The 21,285-nt window shown below is 41.4% G+C and overlaps 1 protein-coding gene across 1 annotated transcript in view; it reads right to left on the bottom strand.

Moving 5' to 3' along the window:
* bahd1 (bromo adjacent homology domain containing 1) overlaps positions 1-21,285 on the bottom strand; it is a 48,440-nt gene that overhangs the window by 26,401 nt on the left and 754 nt on the right. The window lies entirely within an intron of this gene.

Raw genomic sequence — 21,285 nt, 5'->3', positions numbered from 1 at the left:
AGGTAAATAAAGCAGCCTTTTCTTGACCTTGCCTTGTCCAAAATTAAATAACTGTAAAAGGTGTTGGGAAATTTCTTGTATATAATAGCAGCGGGCGGTATTTCGGTGAGAGTATCTCGCGGTGTGTAAAAATAGCAACGGTGTCACAAATAACTGTAGCCCATGGGGACCTACTATGATATTAAATACGTTTTTTTTTTGGATCGCACATATAAATATGCAGTTGTGTTTTCAACTCAGTATTACTCTTAACTAATAGAAGGTTAGAAATAGTTCTTGTAACTTCAACAGGATTGACATTCTATTAGTCACCTAACAACCCATAAGACCACACGAGACAAATGGGCACGTTTGGATCTTCACTCTGACGCTTGTGCACGACTCTCATGAGATTGAATGTGTTAGAGTTGATTTCCGAAAACGCATCAAGATGGCCGTCACACAGCTCGCAACTCCGGCGTTTTGACCCCTCACCTCCTCCCGCAAATACAACGATTGCAATTAGGTATCTTGTTTTCGGTTGTTAGTTCAGACACCATCAGCATAACAACATTCGGAAGACATTGTATAATGCTACAATGGCTGACAATCGTTTAGAAAAAAGGAGCAAAATCCTTACTCTTCAGTCAGGCTGCTTTGAGTGCATACTGATTGATAGATAGAGCATAGCTATCTGTAGATAGAGTCTTCATTCTGAGTGGCTGCCGTGTTAAAATGACACATTGCGCGTGACTTATATCCTAGCTGCATGTCTGATGTTTGTAACAAACCATTCTGTGTGAAAATCGCCCAAAAATTAGAAATGAGTTAAGAGTAAAGAGAAAGAAAAGGCTCTGTGAAGCCCAACTTTGAGCAAGAAAATTTGGAGTTGCGATTGAGGATAAAATTAAACTCTTAACCAGTCACTGAAGCCCACGAGACAGTTTATTTACATTTTTGTCTGCTGGCCGCCGCGGTATACGAGGACCATTTCTATGATGGAGAAGAGATGAAAATACTCACGGTTGCTTAGCGCTACATAGCAGCTTGACGACAAGCAAATGGATTTAAAATTTGTCCAAAAGGATGAATGCTTCAGAAAAAGAATGGATGAATAGTTGGAAAAACACCCTGTGTTCTACGATTCAAAAGTTTAAGGTGGTAAATGAATTTAAATCAAAGGGTGATGCCGCGTTGTCATAAGTGTGTTGGTATCTTTTCAAAAAAGTGCTTTTGGACAACCTATAGTCAAGTCAAGTCAAGTACAACTTCGTCAAATTTGCTGTACAGCACAGATGAAATTTCTTCCCTCTCAAGACAACATAAAACAATAAAACTATAGTTTAGACAAATAACTATAAAAGTGCACTTCATTCACTAGTCACTATTACGATCAAATTGGTTGTTTCTTTTTTAACGATTTCATGTTTCACAGCAGAATTACAATTAGTAATCCATTCCAACTTGGTTAAAAGGTAAACAAACATCGATTGCGGATTTGTGCTCTGAATTCAGACAGATTCGCGACAAAGAGCCAAACGTACAAAATAAGTCTAAAATTAGCAAACGGTATTATCGTACGCCCCGGTGTAATGAGGACACGTTGAAACGGTGTCAAAATCGGAATATCGCACAACTGTAGTATACAATCATATTTTCTTATCTATTTCATCTCCACTAAGCACAGGATGGAAGAGATGATGCAACACGGCAAAGCAAGCTTCATTATTCATGGGAACAATGGTATTTCCCCCGTAAAGGACTTGCGCTTTCAAGTGTGGCTCTTGTTTAACAAGCAGTATCGAAATGATGGGGCATAAGATGAGATGAAATCTATGTGAGGTTTCCACATATTCTTTCACATACCAAAAATGATTTGTCACATTCAGACGTTTGCAAAATAAAATCTTTTACGGCACCACAGTGGTGTCTTTCCTCCATACAATATTTGCAGGTGTGCAGTAGTCTAAAGGGAACCGCTGAAAACAAGAAGTGTAATCAATAATGTCAATAATTACCTCCAGGCTGTGTGTAAACGTTGTAAATTATGATTATGTAGCACAGCATCATAGCGCACGTCCCAGTGATAATATCAGAAAATATGAGCGATGCCAGCTCTCTAATTAACAACCATACAGCAATTGTCGGATGATGACAGCCCATAATAAACATAGCTCAGCGCTCGTTATTGGGCTCATTGAATTTATATCCTCTAATTGGCACACGATATCTAACAATCAGTCACATATTTAGATGATTAGATGTGCAAAATTGAAAAGGAAAAAAAAGCCACAATGTGATCAGGTCAGCACGTCGTCCAAAAAAATCAAAGTTAATTGTGATAAAGCTGGCCGCCCTCGTCAATACGAGCTTTACAGTGCACAGTTAGCGGCTGTAAACCAGCTCAGTGTGTCGAGGGTTAATGAGGCGAGGGCGACTGACTGCTGAGTGCTGACCTGCACTTTAATAACACACTGACCAGGACAATTACAGAGAGCACAACTAGAAGGTCTTATTAAATTGTTAACAATACAGTGCACGCTACAGCATCAAACTTGAGGCCAGCGGGCCAGACTTGGCCCTTTACATCGTTTCAAGAAACCAGCTTGTCAAAAAAAAAGTACTGACCTGACTATTCAAAACCAGTCATTTGTTGTAAAAACAAATAAATGCTAAATGCTAAATGCTTCAGGGGCAAATATTTATCATGAAAGGAGAAAGAAAAGAGTTCCCGCACCGAGGTCAAACTGCCTCGCACTCAATCTATAAACAAACACAGTAGAATTCAGCTTCTGGCAAGCAGATGCCGTGGCGAGCCATATGCTTGTGAAACATCTCAACATTTTAAATGGCGTTAGGTGAATGTAAAGTGCAGCACAGATGAAAAAAAACACTAGATCTGTTTCTTGTTGCTTTTTATGGCACAATAACTCACAGTTACACGTGTCTGCATTCTTCGTTTTCTGAAAATCTGACAAATCGGAAGTTCCTAAAAAGGAAAGATTTCAGTCCTTGTTTCATTTTAAATGTCTCTGAATTTTGCATCATGGCCTTAAAACCAAAGTAAAGTACGTACCAAAACCAGGATGCTGGCAAACTGTTCTACCTCCAGCAATAATACAGATTTATGGGCTTTATCTTTAGGCAAAACAAAAAACATTGTGTTTCTGGTAACATGAAATTTCAGCATCGGGTCGGTAGGTTTTTTTCCCATCAAAAAATTCAACAAAATAACCATAAAACATAAAACAAGAAGACATTGAACCCGCCGATCTACGGCCGGTGCGGTCGCCACCTATTTAGTTTTCGCCCTGCTCCGGACTCGGTGGGCCAGGGAGCGCCGCCGCCTCCGCCGACATTTTCCTCCGCCCTCGGTGTTTACTCGGCCGGTGGTGTTCATCAAATAGTTCGCTGATTTTTTTCAACGCATCAATGGATGCCATTTTCTTAACATTACGGTGCGAGCATGGAACTATAACACAGAAAACTCGTTTTAAACTGTCATCGCAGATCGCGGCCGCCGTCATGTTTCAATGTTGTTGACAGACAGGGCAAATGATGCACACGCTCAACTTGAATATCGCGAGAGTTTGCCCATTTGGCATGTACATGAACAGAGTTCACATTCAATTGTACATTCCATTCTTTTATTATTATTAACTTATTACTCAACTAATCCAATTTTACTGAACTGCCTGGACAGAGATCCATCAACATGCATCAGCTTGGCGCAGTAAATGAGAATGACATCACAGACCAAGCGATAAACACACCTGCAGGGGCCTTCAAACTGCGGTTCCAATGTGGAAAAAAGTATTTGTTTTGTGTTTTTACATCAAATAAGATTGCTTCGTATATTCCATTTTATTCAAAAGCTTGCATCATGCACAGAGAAGCTGCTGACATTATTTTTTAATGTGACTCATGTTTGGATCTTCTTGTTCCCCTGAGCTGTTTTCTCATGCATGCTCACACCAGCTAACTTCTGCTCTTGGGAATTTATGCCGCAGTGTGGGATTACAGAGTCAGAAATTGTGGTAAACTGTGAATTAAAATATTGAGCAACAATCCTGAAATGAAAGAAAGACCTTCACTAAGCCCAAACAGCATTTTGTATTAGTTTGGTCATTCATTCGTGTGGACAGTTGCATTTTGTCATTCAACAATGTTTCAAAACGGTTACCCGATTATCACAATAAATGCCGATTAAAAATAATATAGTAATCGATTAGTTGATTAGTTGATTAATTGATTATTGCGCCTATAAACAAATCCTAGAAGAATAAAAAACAAACAGGCAAACTTATTTGCTTTTCCATCAATTCTTTTTTTATAATCAACAGGCAAAAATGTAATAACACCAGAAATGTAATTTTTATGAAAATGTTTTTACTTCTGTCCCCCAGTCCGTGTAGTAACCATTAACTTATGTTTTATATTTTACGGTTAAAAGTGGTTCTTTTTATACATGTATGGATGACCAAATGTTTAAACGATCAAAACACTGCCTGTACGAATAATACATAAAAGGTATTTTCTTATTGGAAGTTAATCTGCAGGAACCGAATTTTGCAGTTTCCCATATATGGTGAGAAAAATTATGTATTCGTTCAAATCCCAAATCGTTTTTTCCCCAAGATGGCGCCCGAGTAGGCAGCCTTCGGCAAGTGCTCTTCAAGAGCCTTGCTTTTTTGTTCTTTTTTGCTGTTTTTGTCTTTTGTTTTGTCACATGTTGTTTGTTGTTTCATTGTGTGGACCTGATATGGACTGTTTTCAGCGCTTTTTGGCCACGACATTCGTCAAAGGAGCAGTATCTGTGCTTGGTGGTTGCGCCTTCTCGGCAGCACGCCTGTACCAGCGCAGATTTTGATTGGGAGGAATGTCGGCGCCATTGACTGTCGGTGCTGGACAAACCTGGGGCGCTTGTGTTTTTTGCGCCAGTAATGGGCAGCATTTTTCACAACCCCGATTTGTTCAGTGGCTATATCAGCGCTGTTGGACAGTCGGCGTTGGTGCGGCTGGATGAATGGCCGTTGAAGTTGAGGATGAGGAGAGAGGAGCGTTGGCGAAGAGCGCCGATGCGTATTTGGAACCGTGAGTCGCCGCTTGGAATTGAAATGGATTTCCATGGGACAGGAGAAGTGAACCAATCTCTTTTTTCGTCAATGGATGCTACAGCTTCTTGTTGACTTTGAAACTTAGCTTGTAGCCGACGTGTGCACATTTTGAGCATGACGTCTCTGATCCACTGGTTAAAGGACACTTTGATTCTCTCCTCTTTCATCTCAAACTGCTTCAAACAACAAAGCGTGTGATGGAAAAGTGGTTAGAACTGCATGACTGTCCGTGTTTTATGTTATGTGTTGTGTTTATTATTTTACTTTATGTTAACTGTTTTGTAAAGCGCTTTGTTACAGCTGCCGCTGTTGTGAAAGCGCTATATAAATCAGCATGTATTGTATTGTATTGTATTGTAAATCAGATCGACCAGCAGACGTGATTGTGTTAAACTTCCACTGAATTTGTTTAATTTTTTTTTCCACCTCCTTACCTTGAACTCCAACCTTGACAGCTTTTAAACAGAAGTAATGGAGCTCCGCCCACCTGTCAGTGAGATTTACTGGAGCACAGAGAACGCTAAGCGCAGAACAGCTGGGCAACATCATCGTCGTCGTCATTATTATCATCTTCATCTTCAATGCTGAAAATGGACTGACAGTACTAATGAAGGCGAGCGTGGCTGTTTGCTGTCAGTACCGGCAAACAGCGGGAGCGGAAATGCAGCATGACATTAAACACAGGCCTGATGATTCAGTAATAATCGAGGCAGTTGAGTCATTTATCTCTTTTTAACATTTGAGCAACCAGCCTGTATTCCACTTGTACAACTTATAAGTGCTGCTCGCTCTGTGATCTGGCGTGTTTGTGCAACATCAGCTTGCGCCCTGGAGATGAATGGAATCAATCGGGATGAATTGGACTGGAATCAGAAATTCTCATTCCAAAACACTTAGTAGAATCATGCAAATATTTCCTGACTGTTACAAATGTGCGCCGCGGCAACACACCCTCACGGCCTCATCCTGGAGGAGCAAACACCTGGGCTAGTAATATGATATAAATAATATAAGAGATAATACCGTGTCAGCTCGCTAGGGCAGACATCTCCCTCTTTGCCTTGGAATTACACACCTTTGCTCAAAGAATGCTTCTCTCGACATGCCAAAAGGTTGACTTTACTCAGGGTTAATTGAGTTGACCTGAGGATGATGGAAGGCAAACATGGCCTGTTATGCAAATGTTCATTTCCCATTGGGAAGGGCTACATCAACAAGCTTTAGCAGCATTAGTCAACTTCTCTAAAGAAGGGTATCAAATCAAAATAAAGACTGCATTTACTGATCAATTTACTCTTACTATTATCCTCATATTATTAAAAATGTTTTTTGTGATTTAAGTTGATGTTCGACCTTGATTATGTAGAGCACTTCCGTGACTTGGCCTAAACTTGATGTTTCCCACACACCTATCGAAACCTAAATCCATGAAATGATTTAACATTCACCAATATTTTCCAAACAGATCAGGGAGGGAAAGCCCCTCTGAACACACCACAAGGTAAATCACTGTCTGGCTTGAGGTTGCTTCTTAATTGGCATTTCACATCATCATACCTCTATGATTGGGTACATTCATCGATTTTCTGATCTGCCTATCCTCACACGGGTCACGGGGCGCGCTGGAGCCTATCCCAGCTGTCTCTGGGCAGTCGGCAGGGGACACGCTCAACCGGTTGCCAGCCAATCGCAGGGTACACTAAGACGAACAACCATCCGCGCTCACACTCGCGCCTTGCGACAATTTAGAGTGTTCAATCAGTCTGCAATGCATGTTTTTGGAATGTGGGAGGAAACCGGAGTACCCGGAGAAAACCCACACAGCCACAGGGAGAACATGCAAACTCCACACAGGAATGCCGGGGGGCGAGGAGTGTCAAATTTGGCCATTTATCAGGTTATATATCAACCGCCTCAGGGTGCTTTTACAAGCAGTTTGCTTTCCCTGATCCAAATCAATTACTGGCATAGTAAACAATGTCAGTGTCCTTACTGATTTATTTTGTATTCATCGAGTAAAAATTCCTCATGTTGGATTCAAAATGCATCACAACGCACAACGAGTTGTCACACTCTTTTCCTGATGGTCACGAGAATGTAGAGAGGATAAAGGTTGGCTGTCGAGACTGGCCAGTGATAGGTGAATAAACTAGTGTTAAATATTTGAATAATTATCTGGACCAACGAGCAGACAAGCAAATAGCCACGTGCACTTGAAGAGCACAACTCAAGCATTTCGCCCTCGTTTGCATATCGAAAAGGCATGCTGTAAATATCGGAATAAAATCGAGCGCACCTCTTGCAGGAGTTCTCGATTTGGTCTGCAAAGGATTTTGTGCGCGGTGTTGACATGAGTCAAACTGAACAGGGTTATGAACAAGAGTCAGATTAGAACAATCTAAATGGTTCTAATGAGAAAGCACCCAACGAGACAAACGGAGGACTGAAATAAGTGCATTGAGACAAGCTCACCATCTCCAAAAAGCAGTGAGCACGGGGTGGAGAGGAACAGGAGGCCTTCTGTCCCACTTGACATCCAGGGAGAGGAAATGAAGGGGCGGAGTTGTACAAGAAGAACATTGCGCTCCAAATCAATAAAAGCTAAACTTGACTCTGCAACACTGAAGCTCTCTTCAGGACAGGGCAGAGAGGACTGTTGGTGTTACGAAGACTTCGATTCAGACAATGCACAAAGCCGTACCGTTTAGAGCCTTGAGAAGCATAAATGTGTTAAGGAAACTTGTACATGAACTGTGATCGATTTTGGGGAGGATATGTTCCTGATCCACTTGCAATAGGTGAACATCTGCAATATAGACAGACCATTTAGAAAAAAAAAGCTTTTGAAAAAGTTCTCCCATACGCTTTAAACAAATGCCAACATATTTAAATTAACTGCCATTGAAGGCTCTGGAAGTTAACAGCACCCTTGTTTTAACATGGGCAGACAGTGAATGAGTTTAACACCCCTTAAACACATTAGGTGTGTTGAACACACGCGCGCACACACAAATGCAAGGATAAAACTGATCGAATATATCGTATGCAACTTGGTGTCAGAGTACATGTATGTGCATTTAAGAAGCGGGGCCTAGTAGAGGGCCGGGTCTGTGTTCATCGTGTTTATGTGTTTTACTGTTCTCCTGGCATTCCAAAAATGGCTGAAATGTGCACCGGTGACTGTGGATCTCCTTTTCCAAAGGCACAGGCATAATAGGAGGTAGGTGTCCTGTTCCCCGTTAAAAACATAAAAAAATGATGACCTTAAGGAAACGCGATATAACTAAGATTGCCGACAATGAACCACAATATAGCGGAGGAACACTATATTACAGACATACATCTGATGTACACTGTGCCAATTACAGTCGGCCATGTATGAACCTGGCTGAATGTGAATGCTTTAGCATGACAAATGGGCATTCACCATGGCCCAAAATGTTCTTTCCGCTCGTTAAAAATTGAAATATCTCAAATACCAAACAAGTGAAGATGATGAAACCTTGGTATGAGCACAGTAATGGATGAAATGCTCAATGATTCTGTTGACTGAGTCGAAGTGATTGTTTACTGAGGCATAATAGAGTGCACCACCTGTCTATTACCAGCAAATGAGCAGTTACATCAATGTCAAGACGTTTGCTGTCAGAAAAAAGGGCAAACGTGGCATCAGAAATGTTATAAGTGATGCACGATAATTGTTGAAACAATCGTTCTTGAAGTAATACTTTGTAGAAAAAAAACTGTTGCGAACAAACAAGCAAGAATGGTTCACGGTAGCGTTCAAACCTGCACAAAGGCCAAACAATCATGCCTGACAGAGTCAGGCTTTATCATTGACCAGTTGACTCCCATTTGCCGTCATTGGTGAGCCACTTCAAAGTGGTTGGCACTTTCCAAATAAGTGAGCGTGAAGAAGCTTTTTTTCTGAATCCGAGTTTTTGTCGTGAGAAGAAAAAAATACTAGACCAGCATCAAAATTTCTTTGAGCCATACACCACAGTTTCACAAAGTTTCAGAGCAATTTAGTTCTGAGCAATCCAGTTAAAGAAACTAAAACGGCCCTGGGTAGATCACAGACTACCATGGAGAATAAACAAGGACTGAGATTGGTTGTGAAATTTGTTAATTTCCTTCTGAAACAATCAATATGAGCATTTAGGCCTCTATTTAAATCTGGCTGCAGCGCGAGCTTCATGACGCTTCCCAATTGGCTATCACCCCATTTCCTCACACACACACACACACGCACAATCAAGCACAAACACAAATTCGGCTCTGACGCCCTTTCTGTTGACCACACTCAGAAGAATTTGCAATCGCAAATGTCCAATTTTTACCATTTTTAAAAATCGCTGCATTACGCTTACGATTGTCGGCCTGACCATCTGCAGTCTGAGGAGGAAAAACATTGACTTAGCACAACCTACACCACAGGATAATTAATTACCCCACCACAGGCCAATCCCTTAATCGGGCCTTTCCTGACTTTGATTTGACGGGAATCAGGCTGAATATTGGCCCGATTTTTGGGATGTCTGTGACAGACAAGGCCAAACATCACTCATTTGAATTAGCACCTTTATCCAAAGTGCAACAACATTCAATTGTTTCTTTCTTTGCATGTACTGAAACCCTTTGCCAACTTTTATGGAAATACCGATAAAAGTAGTGAGTACGCTGAAAAACAAAAGTACTTCACTTTCTGTTGCACGTCATTAAAATGTGGCCACCGGATGCAACTTTCAACTCTTTTCCAAAAAAAATATTCAAATGACAGATGTTTAACAACTGTTGATCACGCATAACCGATCTAAATGTCTGAATTAAGTAAATCCAAAGGATTCAAAGAATTTGGGGGGTTTTTTTGTGCGTGTACATACTGAGTAGTACTGCAAAAAAAAAAAAAAACGAACAATTGAGGACGAAAACACGAACACGTCCTTGCGTCGGGTAATAAATTAACAGAAAATATAGCAATGAAAAGTTGTAAATGAGGTACCGAGTGACGCTCAAAGACGGGAAACGCTTAAATGGAGTAGACACATACGACTAATAACCAAGGCTACGACCATAGAAACAGCACAATCAAGAGTTTGCACCCACAACATACTGCGTAGTGACCAAATAAGCTGACATTTAACCAAGCTACTTCTATCTCTTCTACAACTACTACACTATCACTGCCACTACTCTTTTTTAAAAATCTTTTTGTATTTCCCTGCAGTCTGAATACCCTGTGGCAACATGCTGCGCAGGTCAGTCTTACTTCCAGAGCCGGCACGAGGTATAAGAAAACTAAACGGATACTTGGGGGCCCAGGCCACTAGGAGCCCCTCCAAAAAGCGTGAGGATTATTTAATACACTAAACGGAAGCATCGTGCTACCCATCCTTAAATCAAACAGTCTGTAGGACCCCACAAAGGCTTGGACCAGCACTGCTTGGTAGAGAAATGTTGCTTAGGAGAGTAGATCTGACGCATTGGTCATTTTAAGTACGCCACTTCAAGAGCAGTATGCGTACAATTGCCAATTTTTTCCTTGTCATATACAAGGTCTCTCACATTTTAAAAATCATCGTTTTTAGTGAGCTTCAAGATCGAAACTGTGACATAAAGCTGTAAGTCATACATTGCTGATACTTCTAAGTTTCATCACCAACGATGATTTCTAGTGCTCAGCTTCAGGAGACGCCTCACATGACATGCCAGACAGCCTGACTGAAAGGAGGAGGAGAGACGATGAGCGAGTCGGAAATAGATGAAGACTGCATTCAGACAGCAGAGCGCCAGGGAGGCACGGAAAGGGAATCTCACGTCTCATTCTGCAGGAGGAAAAAAAAAAGCAACGGAAGGCTCATTGTGAATCACCGGGGCTATTTTTCACATTCGGCCTGCCGCGCTTCTTTGCGTGACAGGCCCTCGGAGATACACGCAAACAGGGGGAGCACGGCAGGCGAGAACAAGCCTCCGAGAAAAGTAAGCAGAGTTTACGAGAGCCGAGGGAGGAGAGTACAAGGTAGTGATGGATTGAGATAGTGCTGTGAGTGGAGACGGCGAGAGATTATCATCGTCGTCATGGTGAGCAAAAAGTTCCTGAAAAAGGAGGCCCGTCGTCACTGTGTTCCCAATCCACTGAGTGAGGGGCAAATCAGGGGCTGCCGCCTGCCCGTGCACCCACCCGCCAGGGCCTCAGTTATGGGCTTTGGCGTCTGCCAAACTGAAGGACGCTTTGGTGCCGCGAGCTTTTCAGTGTGACATTTGTCAGTCACAGTGAGGCCTTCTGTTCCATTCCCCCAGCTAAACAGGGTTTAACGCGCCCGCTCTTTTACACACACACACACACACACACACGTAAACAATCCCAGTTGTGTGTGATAAGTGAGAGACACCCGGGCTCCGTAAGGCCCCCCTCATCCACTGCAGCTGTGAAGCAGCCAACAGCTGAGGCAGAGCGAGCCATGGTTGTCGTTTCCTTCCCGCCGGGCTTGCCTTCTCTTCTTCTGGCTTTCCACAAAGCAGACCTGTAATTTTCACAGCTGTGTCTTCGGCGCTGTGCCAGAGAGAGGCAGGCAAAGAAAGGATGAGGAGAGCGGGAGGGGAAATGGCTAATGGCTTTGAGAGGCTCCAGAACAGCTTTCCACAACCTGAGCCACCGAAGGTTCCCAATTCGTTCAAATCCAGAAACTGAGCAGGAGTAAGGTGCCGTATTAAAGCCACCGTTTAACTAACCAAACGACCGTAACTTCTAAACCACAAAGCACACCTGATTTAAAGCCCCAACTAAATTTGCGCATAAAAATAAATATGTACACAAATGGGTCTCCACGTAAAACATGAGATATTTGCAAATAAATGTGTCCCACACCTCCTACAAGAGCACATCTGCAATGGGAGAACTTAGTTTAAATTATTGATTTCCAACCACGGGGCCGCGGGCCATGCCATGAAAGGAAAACAAATCCTTAAAGTACTTCCAGTTTATTTATTATCCGAGGCTGAAAAAAAATATTTTGAAAATGGACCAAATTCTCTCCGTTATATCCATCTGTGACTGACTCTTGACTCAAACCAAGTTCTTTTCACCTGCTAATAAATCCACAAGCAAACTGAGTCGTACTTGGAAAGTTTCTTTCAATATGTTTAAAGTGTATGGGAAGAATAAAACAATTAAAACAATTTTTTTTTCTCCATGTGTCTCAATATACAGTACATTCCAAATTGTCAACTATCATGAGTGAGTTAGGAATGTGAATTTGCAACGAACGTTGGTAATGTCCTATTGTACATACTGGTTCTGCAAAGATCAGTTACGAAACAGTTTTTTTTTTACACCAACAAAGGTATACAGTCTTCTTTTTCTTGGGTAGATTGTACTGAACTGAATGTATCCGATAGTGGGAACAGGCTTCAAACTACCTAACATTAAAACAAGATCAACGTCTTGGAATTTGCACAGCCACAGAGGATAATCCCACTTTATTACCAAGTAAATTATCCGAGGCTGAAAAAAAAATATTTTGAAAATGGACCAAATTCTCTCCGTTATATCCATCTGTGACTGACTCTTGACTCAAACCAAGTTCTTTTCACCTGCTAATAAATCCACAAGCAAACTGAGTCGTACTTGGAAAGTTTGATTTCTCCAGTGCCTTCAACACCATCCAGCCCAATTTGCTGGGAGGCAAACTGCAGAACGCCGGAGTGGACCACCATCTCACAGCATGGATCATAGATTACCTCACAAATGGGCCGCAGTACGTGAGATTGCAGAGCTGTGAGTCGGACAGGCTTCTCTGCAGCACTGGAGCGCCGCAGGGGACTGTTCTGGCTCCATTCCTGTTCATCCTCTACACCTCGGACTTCAGACATGACACTCCAAACTGCCACCTTCAGAAGTTCTCCGATGACTCTGCGATTGTTGGCCTCATTACAGAAGGGGATGATCGGGAGTACAGGGGACTGACAAAGGACTTTGTGGACTGGTGCCAGCAGAATCTCCTCCAGATCAACCCGAGGAAAACTAAGGAGTTGGTTGTGGATTTCTGCAGGAAAAAGTCCTCACCAGCACCGATGAACATCCAGGGTATGGACATAGAGAGGGTGACCTCCTACAAGTACCTTGGTGTTCTTCTCAACGACAAACTGGACTGGTCCACAAACACGGACACCCTGATTAGGAAAGGACAGAGCCGACTCTTCCTACTCAGGAAACTGAGGTCTTTTGGGGTTCAGGGGTCACTCCTTAAGACGTTCTATAACTCGGTGGTGGCCTCGGCCATCTATTATGGCATTGTCTGCTGGTCAGGCAGCATCTCGGCCCGGGACAGAAAGAGACTGGAGCGACTGGTCAGGAAGGCCAGTTCTGTCCTGGGTTGCTCCCTTGACACTCTGGAGGAGGTGGGCAACAGAAGGATGCTAACTAAGCTAAAAGCTATGATGGCCAGTCCCTCCCACCCCCTCCAGCCCGCCCTGACAGCACTTGGTAGCTCCTTCAGCCAGAGACTGTTACACCCGCGCTGCAAGAAGGAGAGATACCGACGCTCGTTCCTACCGACTGCTGTCAGGCTGATGAATAAAAAATAACAATCATAATAATAATAATAATTAAATGATGTGAAGGTAAATTGTAAATAGTACTGCGATTTATCCATTTGTGTTCATATTGTATTTAATTGAAAGATGTTTGTTGTTGTTTTTTTTTTCTCTTCTTCTTTCTACATACATTCTTGCTGCTGGAGGCTGTAAATTTCCCCATTGTGGGACAAATAAAGGATATCTTATCTTATCTTAAAAATTATAGCTCATGGTGTATATTTGTGCTAGTTGGAACCTTTAGGGCAGGGGTGCCCAAACTTTTTGGATCAAAGATCTACTTTTTGATCAACTAACCTCATGGGATCTACCCTTACCGGCGCGCGCACGCACACACACACACAAATTTAAGATTTACCTGCTTTATTTTATTTTTTAAATTTTTTTTTGTGAAAATGAGACTGATTAGTGTGCAGTGTATATTAACACAAAAAAATATATTAATAACATGTACAAAGACACACAAATGGTTATTTGTTTGTTTTCTTCTCGACACTCCTCAGATCTACTTGGGACCTGTCTTAGATCTACCGGTAGATCAGGATCTACCTAATGGGCACCCCTGCTTTAGGGTTTAAGATTGTCATGTCGGCTCACGTTATGCAGAGTGTTGAATTCATTCAAGTGGCGGTAGACGCTGAGATCGGGGGGGATGCAGTGCCATTACAGTAAAAGACATTAATTAATGAGCAAATGGGTTATAAAATATGTTATTTTATGAAATGTAACTTCCTGGATCATAAAACGAAACAATATATATATTTGGAGGCACCTTGTATTTTTTATGTTTTTTTTATGGCTGCGCTGATCATGGATCTTTAACAAGTTTTATTTCGGGAAGCCATAATAGGGGAAAATCATCGGTTTCTCCAAGTAGTAAATGATTTTGTTGGAAAAATCGGTCAATAATCTCTATGCACCGTTTATTATATCCCTTAATAAATAAGCATTCTAGTGTTTGGTCCATGCAAGTTTTGTTTTTGTTTTTTGGTGTAGAACACAAGTCACGTTTTTATTTGCATTATAACACTTAGTGAGATGTCAACCTGGGCGAAACCAGACAACTCTTTCTTCAATTTGATTTGAAGTGATGGTATTTAATATTAAATGAAACTGATGTAACATAGCTCAAAAGACAATTAACATTTTCACCCACATTATTGGAGCCTGACTTTTATTGTACATCATAAACAAACGGAGGAAGTGGTGGGATGCATTGTGGTCGTCTACAACCAAGCATTGCGTTTCCTTAGTCTGACTTCCTGTTCCTCTCTATCTTATTCAAACAGCCTAGAGGGCATGGCTTGCATCTACACATTTTTCCCAGTGGTCTGTGGGGCACAAATGATGGTGCACCAAAAACTCTGACAAATAAAAAGTGTCCACGCAAACGAGAAAACAACTACTACTCTAGCGCAGTAAGCGAGTAGCTACTTGGTTGAGGCCTAACAAGATTAACGAAATGGAGTGGCCTGTCCAATGTCCAGAACTTAATTTAATAGAGAACTTGTGAAGTGACAAAAACAAACGCAATTATGGCAAAACCAATACAGGCCCAGAAAGTGCGAAATGTACAGTAGTTCAATTTTTTCTTGGCTGGAAGAGCAGTTCACGGGGGCCAGAAGTAGGTGAACTCCACGCAACACAGATATAGGGCATTTTTCAGAAATAGTGGTGATACAACTAATGTGCTGCGTTAGTTCAGCAATGCGGAACCTTAACTTCATGAGGATCACGGATCCTATCCCGGCCAACTTTTGGCAAGAGGAGGGATACGCCCGATTGCTAACAACACTTCACACTCACAATCACACTTCATAAAACTCACCTAGGTGATCACATTCTTAAAGTATAAAAAGTAAGTGAAGGATATATTTACTATACATGATCGCTGTACTTGTGACGGACCGCATTTACAATCTTTTATTCACCAAGTACAGTGGGATGTAATGCAAAGTAGGGATGCAACAACAATCTGATCAAAATCGATGAAAATCAAGAATTGAAAGTACTGGCAATGAATGACATTATCATATTTGTTGTGTCGCCTGAGTGTTACGGCAGTCACCCGCTCCGATGCTGCGTACTGTAGGGCAGAGTGCAGAGCAGCGGACACTCTGGAGCCATGACTTTTGCTTTTTAAAAACTAATACAGATGCAGAATTTGGGTGATGTAAGCAGTTATGGTTAACGATTGTGCCCTGATTAACCAATCACAATCAAATGTTGACGCATTGAATGTGAGCAATGACTGCATGAAGGGACGTATGGCAGAGGAGGTATGGCTCCAAAAGTGCTCATTTTTGATCCAACATTGATATTTATAATTAAGCCAGCCAAATAAACTTGCTCTCAATAAAATTTTAAGTGTTACAAGTGATAATCGTCAAACCTATTTTGAAAATCATGATAATGAACTCAGAGGAATTTTATTTTCAATTTCAGGCAGCCCGTGTGCGCGCTCCAACTACAAATGGCAAATGAATATTCAATATGACATTTCATTGGTCCACTGTTATATGTTCAGTAATTGTATGGTGATCCATGGCTTTCCAAAAAAAACCCAAAAAAATCACCTGTAGCTTGTTCTTTGCCAACTCGAGACAGGCCTGTGTGCTGTGAAGTGTCCCCTCGTATTTTGCTTTGCACTGCACAGGCGTGCAAGAAACCAAAACAAGCGTGCATTTTCTGACATGTTATCGACCAAACCCGTCGCTGATAACACACATAGGCACATTTTCTGCCCTGTCAATTTGAAATAATGTCCCGCTTTGGTATAAAAAGGGGATGGAAATTTGGATTTTTAAAAAACTTTTATCTGATTCATTAATGAATCCAAAAAAATTAACAGATTAATCAATGATTAAAATAATCATTATTGAGTAGCTCTAAAATTGAAAAATGTGCAGCTAATACATGTGATCAGTATCAGAATCAGCAGCATAAAACCCGACCGTATAAACAACTGCGAGGCACGCATGCTAACCACGAATTACTTTAAAAGAAGTGAGTTGCTACATTTTTCTTTATGTCTTGTTCGGAAATAAACTGTATAGTAATCTAAATATATTTGTCTACACAGCTATTTTAAAGATTTGAAGCTTTAAATAGTTTTCAAACTGTATTATTGCGAATTCAAAGGGGGGGAAAAAAAATCACATTTTCAGTTTGAACATGGGGCGTGTGATACCGAGAAGATTTAAAGACAAGAAAAGGGTTTGTGCCACTGCACTTTACGGGCAAGTTGATGAACAATGGCTCATTCATGCAGGGTGGCATGCTGTTTTCACTTTCTGAACTGTTTGTTTGCCATTCAGGCGACAACAATCGCCTACTGATGTTTAAACTGCTCTCTTGTGTGCATGCATCATCTGGGTTACATTCTCTATTATTCTACTGTCTTCCATCACATGTGGCTTGTGTGCGAGCAGGAAGTGTGCGTGCGCCTCCGTCGGGACAGCGCGTTCGGGTGACAGCAGGCACGTGAAGCAGCAGCCCGCCCGCCCGTCCCTCCCCCGTCTAATGGCCACAACAGGACGCTTCTTGGGAAATAATGGGATTACGAGAAGGATTGATCTCCAGCTTTATAGCTCACATGCGGCTGCTGCGAGTCGGCCCGGCACGCCATGACAAGCCTGTCAAGGACGGACCACAAAGCTGAAGTGCCATTGGTAGGCTTTTGTGTGCACAATGGGCTTTACACACAGCATTTAGACAACAGAACTAGCCAGGCTGCTTGCAAATGTAATATGTCGTGTATGAAACCGTATTTGTGTCCAGCTGAACATCCTCTCACAGAACAAATGCAGGCGTTTCAATTTGCTTTGCGACTTGAGACTTATTTCTCCGCCAGTTAAATTTTTTTCTCTGAAGCACAACCTGCAAAATCCGGCCCACCAAATCAAAACACATCTGAAAGAGCCATTCAAATTTAACGGCGACATGCTCTCAATGGAGCCTCCAATGTGACCAACAAATAAAATGACAACAACAACAACAAAAACGTGTCGTAAACATGAAATCCAGAAGCCACACTTTACAAGAACTGAATCGATCATGTTTTGAGTGACACAGTGGTGACAACGGCAGTACATGTTGATTATTTTGTAAACATTAAACATACTAGTCAAACATACATTAGTCAACACCAAAATTCTTTATTATCAGACTCCCCACTTGTTCTATTTTCATTGAATTGCTGCAAACCCCAAAAAGCGATGTCATCAGTTGATGACATCACTTTTACATAGTAAATCAATAGATAATTAGTTTTGAAATCAGAAGCCAATAAATTGTTTGTTCAACTGTCAATTCATCCATCCATTTTGTAATCCGCTCATCCACACAAGTGTCACGCACATGCTGGAGCCTATCCGAGCAGGCTTCGGGCAGTTGGCGGGGGACACCCTGAACCAGTTGCCAGCCAATCGTAGAGCACACAGAGATGAACAAACATTCACGCTCACAATCACACCGTGGGACAATTTAAAGTGTTGAACCAGCCTGCCATGTACAGTATGTTTTTGGAATATGGAAGGAAACCGGAGTACCTGGAGAAAACCCACGCAAGCACGGGGAGAAAATGCAAACTACACACAGGAAGGCTGGAGCCGGAATCGAACCCTGCACCTCTTGCACTGTGAGGCGTACGTGCGAACCAGACGGTCACCGTGCTGCCTTCTTCAAGTCAAGTCAAATCAAGTCAAGTCAGCTCGATTGTCAAATTTGCTCTATGTACAACACACAGCACAGATGAAATTTCTTTCCTCTCGGCCCTCTTTTCAGTTTATTTTGATGGCTAGATTTGTAACCAAAAAAAAAAAAAATATCTCATATGTTAATGTTGTGAAGGGAAGACAATTTGCAAGAAACATGAGGTCAACAGACATGATTTGCCTTTGCGGGCCACATAAAATGATGGCGCGGGCCAGATCGGACTGAGCCAGCCTGAAATAATAATGGAAAGATGACTGTGACGTGCCCGCCACTGGTATAACGAGTACTATATTTCATTTGCAGACATTGTTCTGTGTATTGAATGACCTGCTCTTGATATTCAAAATTATTTTGCAACTCTTATAACAGCACAGCATGTGGAGAGCAAGAATACAGCCATAGGAATTGCATATCTGCCTTCATTTCTGGGTTTGTGCTTTCAGTGCCACCTTCATCAATTCCGTCCAATGAGAGCACCGTTTGTAACACAAATCGTTGTGTTTAAAACATATAGTTCACTTACAGTGTGAATACAAACTGCACCAAACAACAACAACAACAACAAAATGGTCCATTTTGTTGCGGACCCAACAATCAAACCAAACAACTTAAATTGTGTGAATACACTTTTAATGTTGACACATGAAAAAAAAAATCGCAATTTCAGTTCCTCATTAAACGTGACAAGTGGGCTCCAACAAATAGCAAGCGAGCTACCTGCAGCGAATGAAAGCAGAGCAAACGGTCAGAATCGGTCTAGTCTTGCCTAGTCTTGAAAGTTTTGCCTACTTTCAAAGTAATTCCCATGTTAAAACAGGCCAGAGCATTTGATCTCGCCCACCCTGCGATTCTACGAATACAGATTAAGAGGAACTGTTGTGAAAAGCACCAAAACATTGCACCCACAATTTCTCTGAATATTTAAGAATAATTATTTGATCAATGCATGATCCATCAATCTCTTTTCGATGGTGCTTGTCCTCCTCAGTGTCCTAACTGAGCAGTGAATATTTATGTGTTTGGATCGTGGGGAGGAGAGATTTGAGCGGAGATTTATACCTTGGACTGCAACGTTTTGCAGACGTGCTCACCACTTGTTGACAATGCTGCCTTTGATGCATCATAGTTTTTATGAAATGTAGTAGGCCATTCAAGACTGACATCTGAGGTTTTAAAAGGCACCTGTTAGAAAAAAAGGTTCCTCACCCTTTCTGTAAAAGCTAACTGAGCTTTAAAGGGCATTTTTATTGTTTGGAGATAAGTATCACAGCAGTTAACCCGTTTTAATGACTGCATGACAGTTAATGTTAAAATGCCAACTCAAACACATCTGTACATCTATTTCAGGTTTTACAAAGCCAACTCTGGTGGCTCTAGATTGAACAAATTCAATTTCCAAAACGTTTTTATGGGGGTAAAAATATGGCAGCATCCTAAAAAGGACTTTATAGGCCACTCCACTTCACATACTGTAGAGACATCGCCCCCACACCCCAAAAAAAGCAACAACAACAATAAATAAATAAATAAAATGCATGTTAAGTTCACTGAAGACTAAACTGTTCATAGGTGCGAGCCTGACATGCTTGTTGGCCTGCAGGTGACTGGTAACCAGTGTACCACCTCTCTCACCCTGATGTGATTGGGATAAGCCTCGGTTCACCTGTGACCTTTACAAAGACAAGCCCTACAGAAAGAAAATGGATGGGTGGATGGTCGCACAGCAGATAGTCCCACACCAAAATGTGGGAATGTGACAGTGTCTTGTCACGAGGGTTTCATCCTTTAAATACTAATTCCACCGCATTTTTGTCTCCGGACAAACCACAAACACCTGACATGAAACCCCCAAATTCATTATTTATGATAAATTAGTGTAGCACGTGGCAGGAATGGACTCCAGCTGTAACTTTGTTTCCGATGAGGACTGATCGGAACAGGGACTGAACGCAGGCTAATTATAACTTTGGAGACATCCACAATCATGAACTGATTGCTAAATGAATACCCTCCACACAGTGTCAATTAAAACAGAAATGTCATTTTCCATGCAAAAGCAGAATTACCGGTACTGATAATGACACTGGACCTCATTCGATGTGCATTAGAAAGTGACATTTCCTGAACCCTTATATAGTGTTTATTTCTCATGCTGACATAGCATATTACAGTACAGGTAAATTTTGACCTTGATCAAACATTTCCAAATGATAATTGTCTATGCTAAATTATGAACTACAGATCTTTTCAAAATGTATTAAATGCCTGTGTGACACTAATGATTAATCCTTCATCAATATTCAGGGAAAAGTCAAGCGTCCCTTTTCGTTTTATCCATCCATGACCATCCAGCCAGCTGTTGTTGTTGTGTGTTGTTGAGTTTTGTATTTATTAAACCGTTATTTTATTTTATTCTATTTTTTTGCGAAATTCACTAAGGAGTGGCACCCAAATTTTGGTAATATTCTGTACAATGACAATAAAGGCAATTCATATTCTGATGACCCTTCAAAGACTAACGAGTGCATGTTTTGGTGGGAACCTTTGCAAATGTGGTGGAACATAGACAATTCTCATGGCTATTTCAAGCTCACCTTCCAACATTGTCACTGCTGCCATAAAAAATACAAACATTTATGGAATGTATAGTTTCAAGATTACTACTATTTCTTTTGACTTAACACACACTGGTAAATCTAAAATCCACTTGAGTAGACACGGTCAAATTTGACTTGGAACAGCCTCAGTGTGCACAGTGTCGCACTTGCACACACGATGGCCATTTTTAAATATTTACATTGATGTGTTTTAGGTTACTTTTGCAAAAGTAATCACCTTTCAGCATGAAAGAATGGCATTTAGAATAGTTTCTATTATG

The sequence above is a fragment of the Hippocampus zosterae genome, chromosome 14 (assembly GCF_025434085.1).
Source record: "Hippocampus zosterae strain Florida chromosome 14, ASM2543408v3, whole genome shotgun sequence".
Classification (NCBI taxonomy): Eukaryota; Metazoa; Chordata; class Actinopteri; order Syngnathiformes; family Syngnathidae; genus Hippocampus; species Hippocampus zosterae.
This window is presented reverse-complemented; position numbering and strand designations above follow the sequence as displayed.